Here is a 17,495-nt window from a genome sequence, read left to right as displayed (position 1 = left end):
AAATTCAAATGCATAAATCAATGCTAGTTTAGATCCTTTTTTTAGACTTCTTATTTTGGTATTAACAACTCTAGCTCTATTAGTATCTCCAAAGATAGCTGAGAATTAACAACTCTAGCTCTATTAGTATCTCCAAAGATAGCTGAGAATTAACAACTCTAGCTCTATTAGTATCTCCAAAGATAGCTGAGAATTCTCAAACAAAAGCTTTGAAATCATGAAGTAGAGGAGATTCCTTCTCAAGTAAAGGTTTTGTTGGTGAGCAAATCGGATGTCATATACGTACGTAGCGAGTGCCGGAAGGTCCCCAAGAATAAAGAACTCTACTTTTTGCTCAAAATCCAAGAGAGTAGACTTACATGACATGAAGCAAGAAGACCAATTGGGTACAATCTCCCCCCATGCCTTGTGTGAGCACTCCACAAAGCATGTATTTAATATATTATTCATCTACAAGCTCAAAAATAGCCCAAATTTACAATTAGCATGCTTTAGATTTTGTGTTTGCTTTTGTCCAAATAAAGAATAAAGTGGTTGGGCACCCCAAGTGTCGGGATGTGTCCAAATACAATGACCAATAATGAATATTTAAATCATGCGCCCATGTGCATACAAAATAATAAATATATGTCAAGCGCTTTAATAAATAAGCGCGTCAAAATAAATATTGGCACCACGCCTAAGACACGCATCCATCAAAAATGATAATTTCTTTTAAATAACTTGAATACACACTATCGCCTAGTGCTTCCCAGTGCCACCGCCACCTACTCTACACATCAACTAAAGCATTCACAATTGTTAGAAAATAATAAAATTAAACCGAAAAAAGTGAATACCTAGCAATCTTCAACTACAAAACAAATAAATAGGTTAGAACTGTCCAAACCTTAATTTAATACGAGTGCGCACTCTAAACTCATAAACATCCATTAATTTAAATATGTATTTTGTAGAATCACCCGCTATGGAATCACCCACTTGCACATTAAATTAACAAGATGCCCGAAAAGGATAGACGTCCCCATCAACTTTTCGCACAAGAAATCCACCTTGTATACGAGCCCCGCTAAATATAATTTTACGGAATCCACCGCAAACCTCACGGTGTCGAAGGATTTATGAAAGCAAAGTCGCGTCTTCAGAAGACCTTGATATATGTCAAGATGGAAGATCAATCAAATGAATAATCCAATGTCATAATAACCATACAACAATTCCAGAACTCAATCAATAAATTCTGTTTAGACTTCAGCTTGTCCCTGTTTTGCAATTTTTCCTTTCAGACAGATTTTAGTTTATGTTCCACGATAATAAGGAGGGAAAAGAGATTGGATACAAAGCATAGTTGTTATTAAGAAACTTCCCACGAGGTTATTATTTCACAAGTCCAGTTTGAAGAGATTTAGGAGATTCTTCTCAAAAGATAAGGGAATGATTCCCTGCAAGTTATTGGCATGTAGATCCCATGATCTAAAATTTACTCTGCTGACAACGAATACATGCTCCTCTACATTCCACTCTAGGCTTTGGGCACACCACATCAATTTCCTTAATGACAAGAGAGAGCTTATTCAAGACCAGGAGCAGCAGCTCCCTTTCCAAGGAAGTTGAGTTAAATTTCAGGGCCTGAAGGTTCTCAACAGTTCTGCTGGACCAAAAAGGAGACCAATCTCACCATCGCTGATCTCAACAAGGTCCGATCCATAGCTTCCATTTTCAATGAAATCATGGATCATTGTGGCCAGATGGTGTTCATTATCAGTACTGCCAGGTACACCTTGCGAAACTAGATAGGCCTGCCCGTGCTTGTTCAAAACATCTCGATTGCTGTTGCCCTTCCAAAGTATTGTAATTTTACTTGAGTGAAATATTTGATGCAGGGGAGATAATTCTTAAGGGAGGAATAGATTCTGAAAAGGTGTGGCCTGCTGTTGCTTTTTATAAGCTCTTCTAGCTTGAAATCCTCCCAGACAATGGGTGCCACAAATTATAAACAGGAAAGGCACTGCAGCTGCATTATGCATTCTCTTGCCTGCCTTCATTCCATGACCAGTCTGATAATCTGTAGACAATGACTGGCTTGATATGCTTGCAGCCTTCAAACAAGTGTATGCTTCCGTAATTTGTCTAAACTCTGATTCACCATGTTTCTTCAAAACAGCTGGAAGACGATCAGGATGGTTATCCAAAGCTTTCTTTTTATAGGCACAGTACTGCTTTCAATGCACCAATAAAGTAATCTTCAACATGTTTGACATTTTGCAGAGTATGATAGTACGGCTGAGAAGCCTGCTCTTCCTGACCCAATGTAGCACTTTGTACAGCATTGAGTGAACGAACATTGACAGAAGCTTGGCTTGCAACAGAAGTACTCAAATCAGATGCAGAAGTCCTAATAGATGCAAACGCTTCTTTACCTTTCACTGCATTTGTTGTCCTCCCGATAACTGGTTTTATTAGAGACATTGGAGCCCAGGTGACCCATCAAGTCACTGGCAAAACTAATCTGGTGGCTCACAGAGACAATGACATCATAACATATCGGTTTGCATAGCTACAACAATCGCAGTCCTGGGACATACGATGTGGCTTTTGGGAAGTATGCCACATTTTGCAGTAAGACATACTCAAAGTCTGCCCTTCTGGCATCTTAGAGTGCGCAGATGGAATGCAGGAAGCCGCTGTGGGGGTGCACAAAACCTCATGATCATGTCGCAAAAATACATCCTGCCCGATATCAGGAAGCTCTTGCTATTTTGTGGTTTCTTTTTTTTCTGCGTCTAACGGGATTATGGTTGAAACAGCACGATCTTGAAGGTATCTGACAGAAGTTGCTCTTGATTGTTCCTGATAGAAGGCGATCCCTCTCTCTTGCCCGGTCTTCCCATGTTTCTCTACCCCGAATACTCTGTTTCTCCCTCCTTCCCCAGATTAGTCTTCCTCTCCCCTCTCTGAACTCCTCGTAGATCTCCCTCGAATCCTCTGTTTCCTATTTTCCATGCCTTCCTCCCCTGTCCATCCTCGAATGCCCTGTTCCTCTATTTATGTCCTCCTTTTTCCCAGGCTCCTTGCTTTTCCCTCCCTCTTTTCGATTCAAAAAAAAAAAACTCCCCTTTTCAAAAATAGCCGTGTCAAAAATAACCATCCCTGGCTTTTCCATTTCCATTAGGCTAAATTTACCACAGTCATAGCGCAGTCCAAGGTCTTGAATTAAATCATCCAAAGTAAACGTGTGATTGTCATGTTTATAAGTCCCATTCCCACATGCCAATGCTTTCTAATATCAAAGCATGATAAGATCCTATCAATATGTTCTGAATTTGATGCGATAAGCTGAATATCTAAACCAGCCTGACCTTCTATAATCCCAAAAAGTTCCTAAACTTGTTCAACTGTAGCATTCTCGCCATAAAGACTCAGATTTTTCTTTTTATAAAGTCCATAATACAACATTGTGCTCAGCATGTTCACAAAACACGATCTCCGCATCCATAATATTTCCAAAATTCCCATACATACCCATCACTATGCCTCCAAACTTCTCTCATACGCAGAAAATAAATGTAAACACAACAACTAAGTATGTACAAAGTATCAAATCACACACACAACTTTTGGGTGGTTTTCACACCTCGAATGCACAGCAATACGACATCCACCCCCTCTAATCCTGCGCATCCTCCGGATGGGCCAACTACCCATGATCATTATCATCAAGATCCACAAACAGATCAATCTCTTCATTATGCATTTCTGGTAGATCAACAAGATTATCTGGCATATCATCTGTCTCTTCCATTGGAGTTTCTTCTCATTGCTCTTCTCTTGCAAATTCTTCCAATGCATAGTCCTCATCATCTCTTTTCTTGAAAATCTTGATTCTTTTTCCAGCAATAGGCACTCTAAGCACTGTCCCATCCAATTCAGTCAGCTCATATGTTGCATTATCAAAGACATGTCTGACTATGTACGGCCCAAACCATCTTTTCACCATCTTCCGAAGTGCAGTATGCTGATTTTCAAGGCTGCTATCAAAGACCAATACCCAATCTCCCTCTTCTATTGCTCTAGGCCACAAGCGATGCCTGCTATCAAACCTGCCCTTATTCCTTAGTCTAGCAACCTTCAACCTGTCAATAGCTAGCTGAATATCCTCAGGTCTCTTCTCCAACTGTCGAATCCGAAGAGCTAAGAGCTCCTCTCTCATCAAATCCTCCTACCAAGGTAAAATTGACCAAGTCAAAGCACAAGTCTCAATCGGCATAACAGGTTTCTGACCATACATCAACTCTGCAGGCATATATCCTGTGGTAACACTATGAGTCGTACGATCAGCCCATAAAGCAAATGGTAGAAGTCTCGGCCATTCTCCAATCTGTCCTCTGCATGCTTTGGCTAATGCTTTCACTATCGGCAGATGCCCTCTTTCACTCTTTCCATTTCCCTCTGGATTGTATGCTGTGGTTAAAGCCAATTTGATTCCTAGCTGAGAGAAAAACTCCTTAGCTTCATCTGCATCCAATTCACCACGATCCGCAATGATCTTACCCACACAACCATACCTGCAGAAAATTTCCTCCAATAAGAACTTACACACTGCACTAGTGGTCTTCGTTCTCAAAGATCTGCCCTCAACATGATTGGTAAGATCCTCTCTAGCCAAAACAATGTACCTCATCTGCCATAGACCCATAGGCATGGTAACCAAATCAACTACCCACTTATAATGAATGCATAGCGGATAGGTCGGATGAAGCTCATCTCGATGACGCACTACTGAATACATTTGGCAGTCTCTGCAAGTCTCAACAAAGTGAGAAACATCTCTGTACATGCCTTTCCACCAATATTTCTCCTTGATTTTCTCATAAGTAGCCCACACTCCTCTATGACCATCCCAAGGACTCTCATGAAACTCCCTCATCACTTGTAACTGTGTCTCTCTATCGCAGACAACCCGCAAAGGTAATCCGCCTCTTTTCTTCGGATGCTTCCAAAGAAATCCGTCCCTGAGAAAATAACCATAGGCTTTCCTTCTGATCTTCTTGAACTCTTCATCTGTCCATTCATCTCTTTTGCTTAGTGTACTAAGGTACCTGCCAATCTGCAACCAATCTCCAACAAAGAGTTCTTCTGTAAAAGCCACAATATCATAGACATGACAAACATGATCAACCATAGTGGCTGAAATTTCTGCATCATTCTCTTCTACAAGTAGAGTCTCCTCATCATCATATCTGGCTCTAGACAACATATCTGCCACTGGATTATCCTTCCCTGCTATGTGTTTAAATTCCGGATTTAATGACTTGATGTATGCAATCCATCTCAACATGGCTATATCCGGAGTAGAGCAACTCGTGATCATACCAATCAATGGCAAGCAATATGTCTCTACCACAACTGAAGCTCCAATAAAGTACTCCTTGTCACATTTGAGAGCCGTGACAATCCCCAATAACTCCCTCTTGATTTGCGGATATCTCCTCTGTCTCTCGTTTAGGACTTTCGCCCCAAACCGAATAGCATACCTATTTCCATCTGCATCATCTTGACCCACAGCCCAACCTATGCCAATTGGACTAGTGTCAACTGTCAATACAATAGGCCTTTCACAATTATAATCCGCTTTCCTGAGAGTAGGAGCATTCTGCAATAACTTCTTCAATTTCTGCATGGCTCTAGTGTGGCTCTCATCCCAATAGAATTTCTGCCCCTTTCGAAGCAGCTGATACAAACAATCTGCTATGTGTGCAAAATGAGGTATCCAAATCATATAAAACACACAAGCACCAATGAATCTCCGTACCTCTGAAGTAGTAGAACAATACTCTGCAATCTTGCCTATAGCATTCACTTTATCAGGTGAGGGTTTCCTGCCATAATATCCACACATATGTCCAACAATGACAACCTCATTCACTCCAAAAACATATTTTTGCCCTGAAAGTGTCAAGTTCACTTCTTCTAACCTGGCTAAAATCTTCTCACATGCTGAAATATGATCAGCCACAAAGTATCTGCATCCCTACTCATTTAGGCTCTCATTCTTCTCTTCTTCTGCACACCCCTTAATGGACACATCATCCAAGAAAGGCATAGTAAGCTGAGGTATGTAATCACGAAGGACCTTATGCATGGCATTCATCATATGTGCAACAGAATTAGTGGCACCTTGAGGCAAGGTACACATCCTGACAAGCCCAATAGGAGTTCTCATGGTGGTTATGTCCCTGCTTTCCAAAGCCAGCTAAAACTGATCATATCCTAAATACAAATCACCCAAAGAATAGATGGCACGTCTAGCAAATGCCTCTGCAAACTCATCCACAACTAGACCTATACCAACATTCCTGATAGTAACTCTGTTCACTGGCTGCATGTCCTGAATAAATCGGAGAGTACCATTTTTCTTTGGAACTGTAAACCACCTGTTTGAGTATGGTGCAGATGAAGGCTCAAGGATACCCATCCTGATTTTCTCATTTAATAAATCAATCAGCTTTGGCAAGTGTGCTTTAGGCACTGGAATAGGTCGGAGATTCCATGGGATATGAGGAATAGTAAAAATGACCATAGGAGCAACAATATCAGGATTCACACATCCAATCTCATGTGGGAAAAAAGCAAATCCCCTTCCATGACGCTCAAGCATATCCAGAAAGCATTGCTTCTCTATGGGTAACAAGAAATCACCATTTCCAATTTTCAATTCAGCAAGAGTCTCTGCTGAAAATTTATGACCAATATGCTCCAGATTCCTCAAAATTTGCTGTTTAATAGCCCTCTCTATTTGCTGATCACTATCAGGTGGAAGCGGTACAGCAACCGGCTTCACCTTCTTATCCACAGTTTTGTATTTCGTGTCAACCCTGGCTTCATTATGCTCTTCTGCATTACATAAACCTTGCTGTAAATCAGCAATTCTGCACTTCAATGGCTGAATATTCTCAGCCCTCTGCTCTAGGGACTGCATAGGAACAGCCCCAAACTCTGAATGCTGAAATATTTCAGCAGTAAACTCTGTTGGCTGAAAATTTTTAGCTCTCTGTCTCTCTGAAAGCTGATCATAACCAGCTGGAAACTCTGTTTGCTGAATTTCTTCAGCACTCAATACTCTTTGCTGAGTTACCTCAGCCTCTGACTCAATCTATGACATAAAATCTGCAATTTCATGAAACATATCCAGGGACTGCACTAATACATTACCATGACAATTCAGCATATCAGTTTTCAGCATATCTCCCATCTCTGTCATCGTATCTGCACAAATCACACTGTCATACATCCCATCTATGTGCTCATCATCCTCCAAAATTCCTGCATTTTTCAAATTTTTCTCCTTCCTGCATATATACTACCTGGCAGCTCTAGGCAACCTAGAAGTCTTCTGATAACTCATTGAACTGTTTGCTGAAATCCCAACAAAACCGGAGGAGAAAACACCACTGCCAGGAGGTGAGAACTCCAATCTCCTCTCCTCTGTACCACCGTCGTCTCGCGAAACAGCGGTACCTAATGAAAACCTGAATCTCTCACAGTGGGCAAAGGTGCATCTCTGAGAGTATCTCTGTTTCTAACATGGTTCACACATACAGTCATAAACTGAACTGCTCTCATACCATCTTTACTGCGAATCCGTGCATAAGCAGATCCATCATCCATGACCTTTGTTTCCATGCGCATCTCTGTAATGAATGGCTGACCAAGAATTATGGGATAAGAGCGTGAATCCTGCACAAAGAAATGAAAATCCTCCTCTACATCACCAATAGAAACCCTGACACTAGGACAGGCAGCATACAAATCACCTGCAGTGTTATTGGCGGCTCTCATACGCCACCCATGCTCTACATCCATAGGCCATCTGTTACTCTCATAAACTCCACGAACTATGAGATTAATCTCTGAACCATGATCAACCAATGCAACATAAGGCACCTGTTTCTCTCCAATCTTTACCATCGTCTCTGTAGTTTCCCTAGCCCAATGGCTCCGCGAAAAGTGACTACGCGGTATCATGACAGGCTCATCAATTTCAGCATAATGCATAGGCTGAACCCTCTTCTCTACCTGCGGAAAAACAGAAGCATTATCAACCATAACTTCATCCTCATCCTCATCCAACTCCCCAATCAAAACTCCCTGTGTATCAGTGGTAGCCAATGCATGTCTTTTCCTCTTCAGGACCTCCTGAAACTCTCTTTTTGAGATGCCCAAAATCTCAGAAATAGTGAAAGTCACCTCACTGCCAAGTATCTTATCATTAAAGATTTTCTTCATGTCTGTAGATGTCTCAATATCGGACATCAATCTGAATCCTGGCTACTTTCTCTCTCTAGGCTCTTGCCTCTTTTCTCTCTTTTGAGCATCCTCCATCTGTCGATCTAGCCCTGATCGTGAAGATGGTCCTGCAGTAGGTGGAGTAACAAACTCACCTCCTCTAGTCTTCTTAGCTGCACTTGGATTTTCTTCATCCCTCTTACGCTTCTCCTCAACAAATACATCTACACCATGAGATTTAGCCAAATAAGCATAAATAGAATACCTGTCAACAGGCGAGTCCCAACCTGTCTCTGATCTGATGCTAGAGCCTGCACTAGTCAAAACAGTTTGCTGAATTTTCCCCTTGTTTGCAGTCTCCATAGCATAAGTCCATAGTGCGGACTAAGTCTCTGATCCCTTCTCAATCTGTACTCCATATGCAGAAGCATCACCTCTAGTTGTCACATAAGAAGTACGCGCAGCCATGTCCTCCACTAACTTCTTCATTCCACCTTTACCAAAGTTGGTAGCAAGTGAAGCTTATGTCTCAGTCAACCAAATCTTACCATCTTGCCCCCAATACCAAATTCTGCCTCCTTGCATCCTGGAAAGAGTCACAATCCCTGCAATGCTGATGCTCCGTACTATCACACCAAATACATCTCCGATCTCTCCTAGGAGCACTAGGAGCACTCCTAGGTGCAGTAGGAGCACTAGAAGAAGTAGCAGGCACAGTCGAAGCAAACTGCTCCTTCAACTTACCCACCAACTCCGCTTTGACTGACTCCAGTGTCAAATCTGTGATGCCTTTGATTATGTCATCAAGAGAAGTAGGTACCGATGGAGCGGATGGTTTTGGAGCAGAAGGTGTAGGCATCGGTCGTAGAACAGGAGGAACAGGTGGAGTAGAAACAGTAGGCACTGGCATAGGCCAAGAAACTGGCTGAGGAGGAGAAGAAATAACAAGGATAGAAGTAGGCATAGGAGCAGATGATGGTGTAGGTGTCATGGAACCATTCTGTAGGCGAGTCTTCCATATCCTCCTCTTGGTCAAAGTCGAGACTGCATCCTGAGCATCCTGCCAATCAGTTTTAAGACCCATAGGCTTCGTGCGATCTTCAAGAAGCTCACCCAATTCTTCTTGAAGAGTAGGATCTGTAGCTTGCAAGAAAAGCTCAACTTTTTCAACATCCAATGCTCTTTGTTCAATGGCATCAAGTTGACTATACCTCTCTTCGAATTCTCGAATCAACTCCGAAGCAGCAAGACCTTTGTTTGGCATGTAGACCCACTCTCGGAATGACCGCCAAGTAGCCATACCAAAGTCCTCAAGGAAGTATTCTTCTTTTAGGGCCTTCTTAAAATCTTGCCAATGTGTATTTTGAATAAAAAGATCAGTCACTTTTGTCCTCAAAGCAGGTGTGACAATATGAAGGAAGTACTTACTCATAAGTCCAGCAAGAACTCCAAAAAACCCCATCTTGATCTCATATGTCTTCAAATATGCTAAAACATTACGCCCGTCAAATAGCTTCTTCTCATTTTCAACTACTTCAATAGCCTTAGTCGCGCTGTTTGCATTCTCCTGCTCCGAATAGAGTTGCCTTTGCTGAGACAACTGCTGTTGATGCAATTGTTGTTGTTGCTGCATATACAATTGTGTTTGCTGATTTTGGAGCTGCATGTACATGGACATATTCTGCAAAATCTGTTTTAGATCCTCCGTTGAAGTACTTGACGCAGCAGTCATTGATGGAGCTGAAGTAGACACAGCTGGAGTTGTAGAAGAAGCTGAAATAGAGGCTGAAGTATCTCCCATCCTGAAATTTCTGCGACGCTTTCATGTCAAGTTCACCAAAGATGTTGAAGGATTTATGAAAGTAAAGTCACATCTTCAGAAGACCTTGATATATGTCAAGATGGAAGATCAATCAAATGAATAATCCAATGTCATAATAACCATACAACAATTCCAGAACTCAATCAATAAATTCTGTTTAGACTTCAGCTTGTCCCTGTTCTGCAATTTTTCCTTTCAGACAGATTTCAGTTTATGTTCCAGGATAATAAGGAGGGAAAAGAGATTGGATACAAAGCATAGTTGTTATTAAGAAACTTCCCACGAGGTTATTATTTCACAAGTCCAGTTTGAAGAGATTTAGGAGATTCTTCCCAAAAGATGAGGGAATGATTCCCTGCAAGTTATTGGCATGTAGATCCCATGATCTGAAATTTACTCTGCTGACAACGAATACATGCTCATCTGCATTCCACTCTAGGCTTTGGGCACACCACATCAATTTCCTTAATGACAAGAGAGAGCTTATTCAAGACCAGGAGCAGCAGCTCCCTTTCCAAGGAAGTTGAGTTAAATTTCAGGGCCTGAAGGTTCTCAACAGTTCTGCTGGACCAAAAAGGAGACCACTCTCACCATCGTTGATCTCAACAAGGTCCGATCCATAGCTTCCATTTTCAATGAAATCATGGATCATTGCGGCCAGATTGTGTTCATTATCAGTACTGCCATGTACACCTTGCGAAACTAGATAGGCCTGCCCGTGCTTGTTCAAAACATCTCGATTGCTGTTGCCCTTCCAAAGTATTGTAATTTTACTTGAGTGAAATGTTTGATGCAGGGGAGATAATTCTTAAGGGAGGAATAGATTCTGAAAAGGTGTGGCCTGTTGTTGCTTTTTATAAGCTCTTCTAGCTTGAAATCCTCCCAGACAATGGGTGCCACAAATTATAAACAGGAAAGGCACTGCAGCTGCATTATGCATTCTCTTGCCTGCCTTCGTTCCATGACCAGTCTGATAATCTGTAGACAATGACTGGCTTGATATGCTTGCAGCCTTCAAACAAGTGTATGCTTCCGTAATTTGTCTAAACTCTGATTCACCATGTTTCTTCAAAACAGCTGGAAGACGATCAGGATGGTTATCCAGAGCTTTCTTTTTATAGGCACAATACTGCTTTCAATCCACCAATAAAGTAATCTTCAACATGTTTGACATTTTGCAGAGTATGATAGTACGGTTGAGAAGCCTGCTCTTCCTGACCCAATGTAGCACTTTGTACAGCATTGAGTGAACGAACATTGACAGAAGCTTGGCTTGCAACAGAAGTACTCAAATTAGATGCAGAAGTCCTAATAGATGCAAACGCTTCTTTACCTTTCACTGCATTTGTTGTCCTCCCGATAACTGGTTTTATTAGAGACATTGGAGCCCAGGTGACCCATCAAGTCACTAGCAAAACTAATCTGGTGGCTCACAGAGACAATGACATCATAACATATCGGTTTGCATAGCTACAACAATCGCAGTCCTGGGACATACGATGTGGCTTTTGGGAAGTATGCCACATTTTGCAATAAGACATACTCAAAGTCCGCCTTCTGGCATCTTAGAGTGCGTAGATGGAATGCAGGCAGCCGCTGTGGGGGTGCACAAAACCTCATGATCATGTCGCAAAAATACATCCTGCCCGATATCAGGAAGCTCCTGCTATTTTGTGGTTTCTTTTTTTTCTGCGTCTATGGAGCCCCGAGAGGAACACCAAGAAAAAGGGAATTCTCTTGCAAGAAAATCTATCTTGTAACATCAACAAGCTTGTTTATCATATTTCATATGATCACAATGAAGAAAAGAACACCAGGCACAACAAATCTTCATGCAGCATCATGTACACCTCCCACGGTTTTGATAGAATCAACCATATTCTTCAATATCTTCACAAAATCCATCAATAGAACAAAGAAAGCAAAGGAATACACCATCTTGGAATGGAAATACATCACATAGTATTCATCTTCAATATCTTCATAATCTTCTCTCTCAATCTCTCATATACAATCACTCTCTTTGAGTAGAATTGGCTATCTCTGACTCTCTTTCTCTCTCTCCATCAATAATACATTATATCCTCCCTACAATCTCTCAAAATCACTCTCAATAATCACTCTTAGGTCGTGGATACCCCTCCCAAGAGGTATGTCTGATATGAAGAGTCACCAGAACCACTACTGTGTCCTTTCATAGCTCACTACTGTCACTTCACTCTAGTCTTCACTTGAGTCTTCAGCAGCTACTTCTTCCACTTCCTCCAGCTCTTTTGCACTTGTATTCACCTCTTTCCAAGGCTAGAAAACTTTCCCAAAGTCACACATACATTCCACAAAACACTTACAGAAGCATACAGAACAGTCTACAGAACAGTACCAGAACAGCTATAGTACAGAACAGAACAGAAGCAGAGACAGAAGCTCTACAGAAGACCTACAGAAGGTTACAGAAGGTCATCAAAACCACATAACTTACTCTCAAACCATTCCAAACTCTCACAAACCATTCAATAAACTTTCACAAGATCTCAATCTTCATCAATCAATACTCCATCCCTCCTTACAGAAGACAATCAGAACAAAACAGACCAAAACAGAAGGTATACAAAACCATTCAGAACCTATCAGAACATCACAGAACCACCAATAAACATCATGATCTTCCAAAACACAATCATTATCATCCAAAACACTCTCAAACCACTTCTAAATCAATCAATCATCTCATAAAATCAACCATTCAGCTCTCAAAAACAACAAAAATCAGCCAAAAAAACAAGTCATTTCAACACTCAACATATCCCCACACTTAATAAGAAAGCGTCCTCGCGACCCAGGAAAAAAAAGGAATACAAGTTCAGTTGAAAAGCTCAACTTTGATCTTCAATAGCTTTTCACAAAGAATCCATCCACCACGACCCCAACTTATAACCTATTTCTAATATAAAAATACAAAGAAAGGAAAACCCTTTATACATTAACACCTCTTATCAAACTAAAAATCACAACAAATTTGTAAAGGATATAAGAGGTTGCTTCTTCTTCATCTGCATCTGCTTCAATTCTCCATCCACGACCCCAACACCACAAATCTCCAAAATGTAGCTCGTACACGAAATCCAATAGGAAACCACCATGTTCGTTTGACATAAATGAACTCACAACACAAACACTAATACACAACACAACCATCTGAATGACTTCTTCAAAAAGAGAGTTGTTCATTAAAAAGCTTCCATTATACATTGGAAAGGTATCAATGAAGATGATCCCTCTTAAAAGATTGATGTTGTCGGAATCGATCCATAGATAAGGATTCATCTACAAAGTTTTTAGGAGGATTTTGAAAAAATTGGAGACAGCACATCCTTTCCAACAGGACCAGGTATCTGCTAGGCAAACAAAGGGCATGAAAATACAATATCTCCAGCTGCTGGGAATCAATACTCACATTGACATTCATGCACAACTTTGGAATAGGCTTAGAATCATTATGAGAGTGCCTATGCATATACGCCAAGTACCAAGCAAAGTGAGCAGTTAATCTCACTGAGGGATCGGCAGACTGTGAATACTGCTAGGCAAAATGAACATAGTTCTGATAAGCTTGACTGGAAGCTGTCCATTCTCCTGGAATTACTGGCCAATTGATCTACGGTCCTGTAAGGCAATCATCCGAACTCCATCCCCTTCTTCTGGAAATCTGATTATCAAACCCGTCACAGTCACTAACCAATTGAGGTGGTTGAGATATGGAAGTGTTAGGAGAGGGTAGTGGAATAAGGGAAAGTGGATGTAGGGAAGGATAGGAAAAATCATAAAAGGAAGAAAAGGTTAAAGAAGGAGTGGCAAAAATTTATAAGGAATCACTAAGGAACGGTGTTAACTGATAAATAGGAAATGTGGAGGGTACATTAATGGAGGGAGAAGGACAGGGTAGAGAAGGGGAAAATACCCTATCCTCAATAAAGGAACAGTAAGTAAAAATGGGAATTTGAGGGAAAGATGAAGGTTGGAAAAGAAGGGGTAAAATAATGGTGGAATTAGATTGACAAAGGGAAAGATATATAGCAGAGTGGTGAGCCATTTGTTGGTAATAGAGGAGGGTAGGAACAGAAGGTCCTAAGAGAGATCGTCTATGATAGGCAGTAAAGAAGGTAGCATCAAATGGATTATGTTTGGAAAGATAGGCTAAGAGATCCATCCTCAGTTGATTAGTACTCTGGGCAAAGGTAGGAGTTGTGTTTTGTCTTTGATTGAGAACCACCGAATCAATCATGGGATGCCACGAATGATCATGACAATCAGCCACTTTGGAGGAATAACTTTGAAACATGTCAGCTATGTGCAACTCCAAATGATTGACATACAAAACAGCCTGTAAGACCACATCCCCCACATACCATGCCATATCTACCTCATCTGGAATTAATAAATCTCCGCGTAGATACATGTATAACATCAACATGGTGTCTGGCGTGACAGAATCTTCAAAGACCATTCTGACTACCTCTATCAACAACTCAGCAGACCAAGCCCCACTCCAGCCATCCTCTGGAAGAGGTAAATCCATCGTGGAAAGCTTCATATAGAAGACCAACTTCTCTAAGTGGTAGTGGACAAAGAAAGAATGGTCTAGTAAGATATATTCCTGAAACTGTTCAAAGGTAGACCATAACAAGTCCATTCTGGACTGCAATCGTTCCACTTTATCTTGAAATAGAGGACACAAAGTAGCCTATCTCTGAAGAGCAGCCAAGTCCTGCTGTGAAAGAGAAGGAATCAATGGAACAGGAGGGCTGGGAGGAACAGAGCGGGACTTTGCAAGCTGATCTTGCAACTGCTGGATTTGGGAGGCTTGGTTGGCCACTGTGTCATTAGCCATCTGTAAAGCGAAAAGCTTGTCATCTAAGATAGCTTGGAATTCCTTCACTTCTCTGGACATCCTCTCCTTCTCGTTTGAAAGGGTAGTAACTTGTGATTGAGCCTCTAATAACTGGGTCTTCAAAGAAGAAATCTCATCGCTTTGGGTGGCAAGCAGTTGGGTTTGTTGTTCCATTTGCTTAAATAAATCTGCTAGGGTATCCTTAGTAGAAGCTAACTCAAATGTTGCCCTATGCAACCGGTCCTTAGACTGCATGAGCTCCTCATAAAAAGACGCGTACAGCTGTTGAACACAGGCTGTCACTGACAACTCAATGGAACTTTGAATATCCTTGCAGAGGAAAGGAATGGCATCTCCTGAGATGAGACTGTTCAGGGAAGGAACTGAGATGTCCAATGATCCTTCTCGATGTGCTCTGAACAGGTTATTGCAAGTGAGATACCCAAGGAGTTCACTGCCAGAAGTAGCAGGAATGGGCACTGAAGGAAGTACATAAGGGGCTTTATCCGCTACCGGCTTCAAGCGTTTGCGCTGTATGACCAAGGGACGCGGAGAATCATCATCCTCTATGTCAATAGGTTCTGACTCTTCTGAAGGTGGAGGAGGAGGTACTGGATCTGATGGAGGAGGTGGAGGCACAGTCTTCTGTAAAACCTGAATAGGTCAAGAAGGCAGACAAATATGATCCATATGTAACCTTGGTAACATTACCCCTGGTGACTTTAACAAAATGCTGATCCATTTTAGTGAGGAGGTAAGTGCTCCAATCAATAGCAACTCCTTTCAACACCATCTTGGAAGCTGTGAAAAGCTCTTTGGACAAATAGTGGGATGGCGTTTTGGCAGGCATAAACCTGTCCTGGAGAAACTGACAGATCGTCTTCCAGGAGTGGGGCTTGGTCTGCTGAGTTGTTGACAGAGGTAGTCAGAATGGTCTTTGAAGATTCTGTCACGCCAGACACCATGTTGATGTCATACATGTATCTACGCGGAGATTTGTTAATTCCAGATGAGGTAGATATGGCATGGTATGTGGGGGATGTGGTCTTACAGGCTGTTTTGTATGTCAATCATTTGGAGTTGCGCATAGCTGACATGTTTCAAAGTTATTCCTCCAAAGTGGCTGATTGTCATGATAATTCGTGGCATCTCGGTGGTTCTCAATCAAAGACAAAACACAACTCCTACCTTTGCCCAGAGTACTAATCAACTGAGGATGGATCTCTTAGCCTATCTTTCCAAACATAATCCATTTGATGCTACCTTCTTTGCTGCCTATCATAGACGATCTCTCTTAGGACCTTCTGTTCCTACCCTCCTCTATTACCAACAAATGGCTCACCGCTCTGCTATATATCTTTCCCTTTGTCAATCTAATTCCACCATTATTTTACCCCTTCTTTTCCAACCTTCATCTTTCCCTCAAATTTCCATTTTTACTTACTGTTCCTTTATTGAGGATAGGGTATTTTCCCCTTCTCCACCCTGTCCTTCTCCCTCCATTAATGTATCCTCCACATTTCCTATTTATCAGTTAACACCGTTCCGTAGTGATTCCTTATAAATTTCTGCCACTCCTTCTTTAACCTTTTCTTCCTTTTATGATTTTTCCTATCCTTCCCTACATCCTCTTTCCCTTATTCCACTACCCTCTCCTAACACTTCCATATCTCAACCACCTCAGTTGGTTAGTGACTGTGACGGGTTTGATAATCAAATTTCCAGAAGAAGGGGATGGAGTTCGGATGATTGCCTTACAGGACCGCAGATCAATTGGCCAGTAATTCCAGGAGAATGGACAGCTTCCAGTCAAGCTTATCAGAACTATGTTCATTTTGCCCAGCAGTATTCACAGTCTGCCGATCCCTCAGTGAGATTAACTGCTCACTTTGCTTAGTACCTGGAGTATATGCATAGGCACTCTCATAATGATTCTAAGCCTATTCCAAAGTTGTGCATGAATGTCAATGTGAGTATTGATTCCCAGCAACTGGAGATACTGTATTTTCATGCCCTCTGTTTGCCTAGCAGATACCTGGTCCTGTTGGAAAGGATGTGCTGTCTCCAATTTTTTCAAAATCCTCCTAAAAACTTTGTAGATGAATCCTTATCTATGGATCGATTCCGACAACATCAATCTTTTAAGAGGGATCATCTTCATTGATACCTTTCCAATGTATAATGGAAGCTTTTTAATGAACAACTCTCTTTTTGAAGAAGTCATTCAGATGGTTGTGTTGTGTATTAGTGTTTGTGTTGTGAGTTCATTTATGTCAAACGAACGTGGTGGTTTCCTATTGGATTTCGTGTACGAGCTACATTTTGGAGATTTGTGGTGTTGGGGTCGTGGATGGAGAATTGAAGCAGATGCAGATGAAGAAGAAGCAACCTCTTATATCCTTTACAAATTTGTTGTGATTTTTAGTTTGATAAGAGGTGTTAATGTATAAAGGGTTTTCCTTTCTTTGTATTTTTATATTAGAAACAGGTTATAAGTTG

The 17,495-nt window shown here is 41.3% G+C and overlaps 1 non-coding gene across 1 annotated transcript; it reads right to left on the bottom strand.

Moving 5' to 3' along the window:
- Positions 1-12,963: 12,963 nt before the first annotated feature.
- Positions 12,964-13,032, bottom strand: LOC148019774 (small nucleolar RNA SNORD36). Its single transcript, XR_015695012.1, has one exon. It is a non-coding gene; the product is annotated as a small nucleolar RNA SNORD36 (small nucleolar RNA).
- Positions 13,033-17,495: the final 4,463 nt, after the last annotated feature.

This window comes from Lygodium microphyllum, chromosome 19, assembly GCF_053477565.2.
Source record: "Lygodium microphyllum isolate KBCC chromosome 19, Lygodium_microphyllum_v1.1.10, whole genome shotgun sequence".
Lineage (NCBI taxonomy): Eukaryota > Viridiplantae > Streptophyta > Polypodiopsida > Schizaeales > Lygodiaceae > Lygodium > Lygodium microphyllum.
Note: the sequence above shows the minus strand (reverse complement) of the source record. Positions and strands in the feature narration are given on the sequence as shown.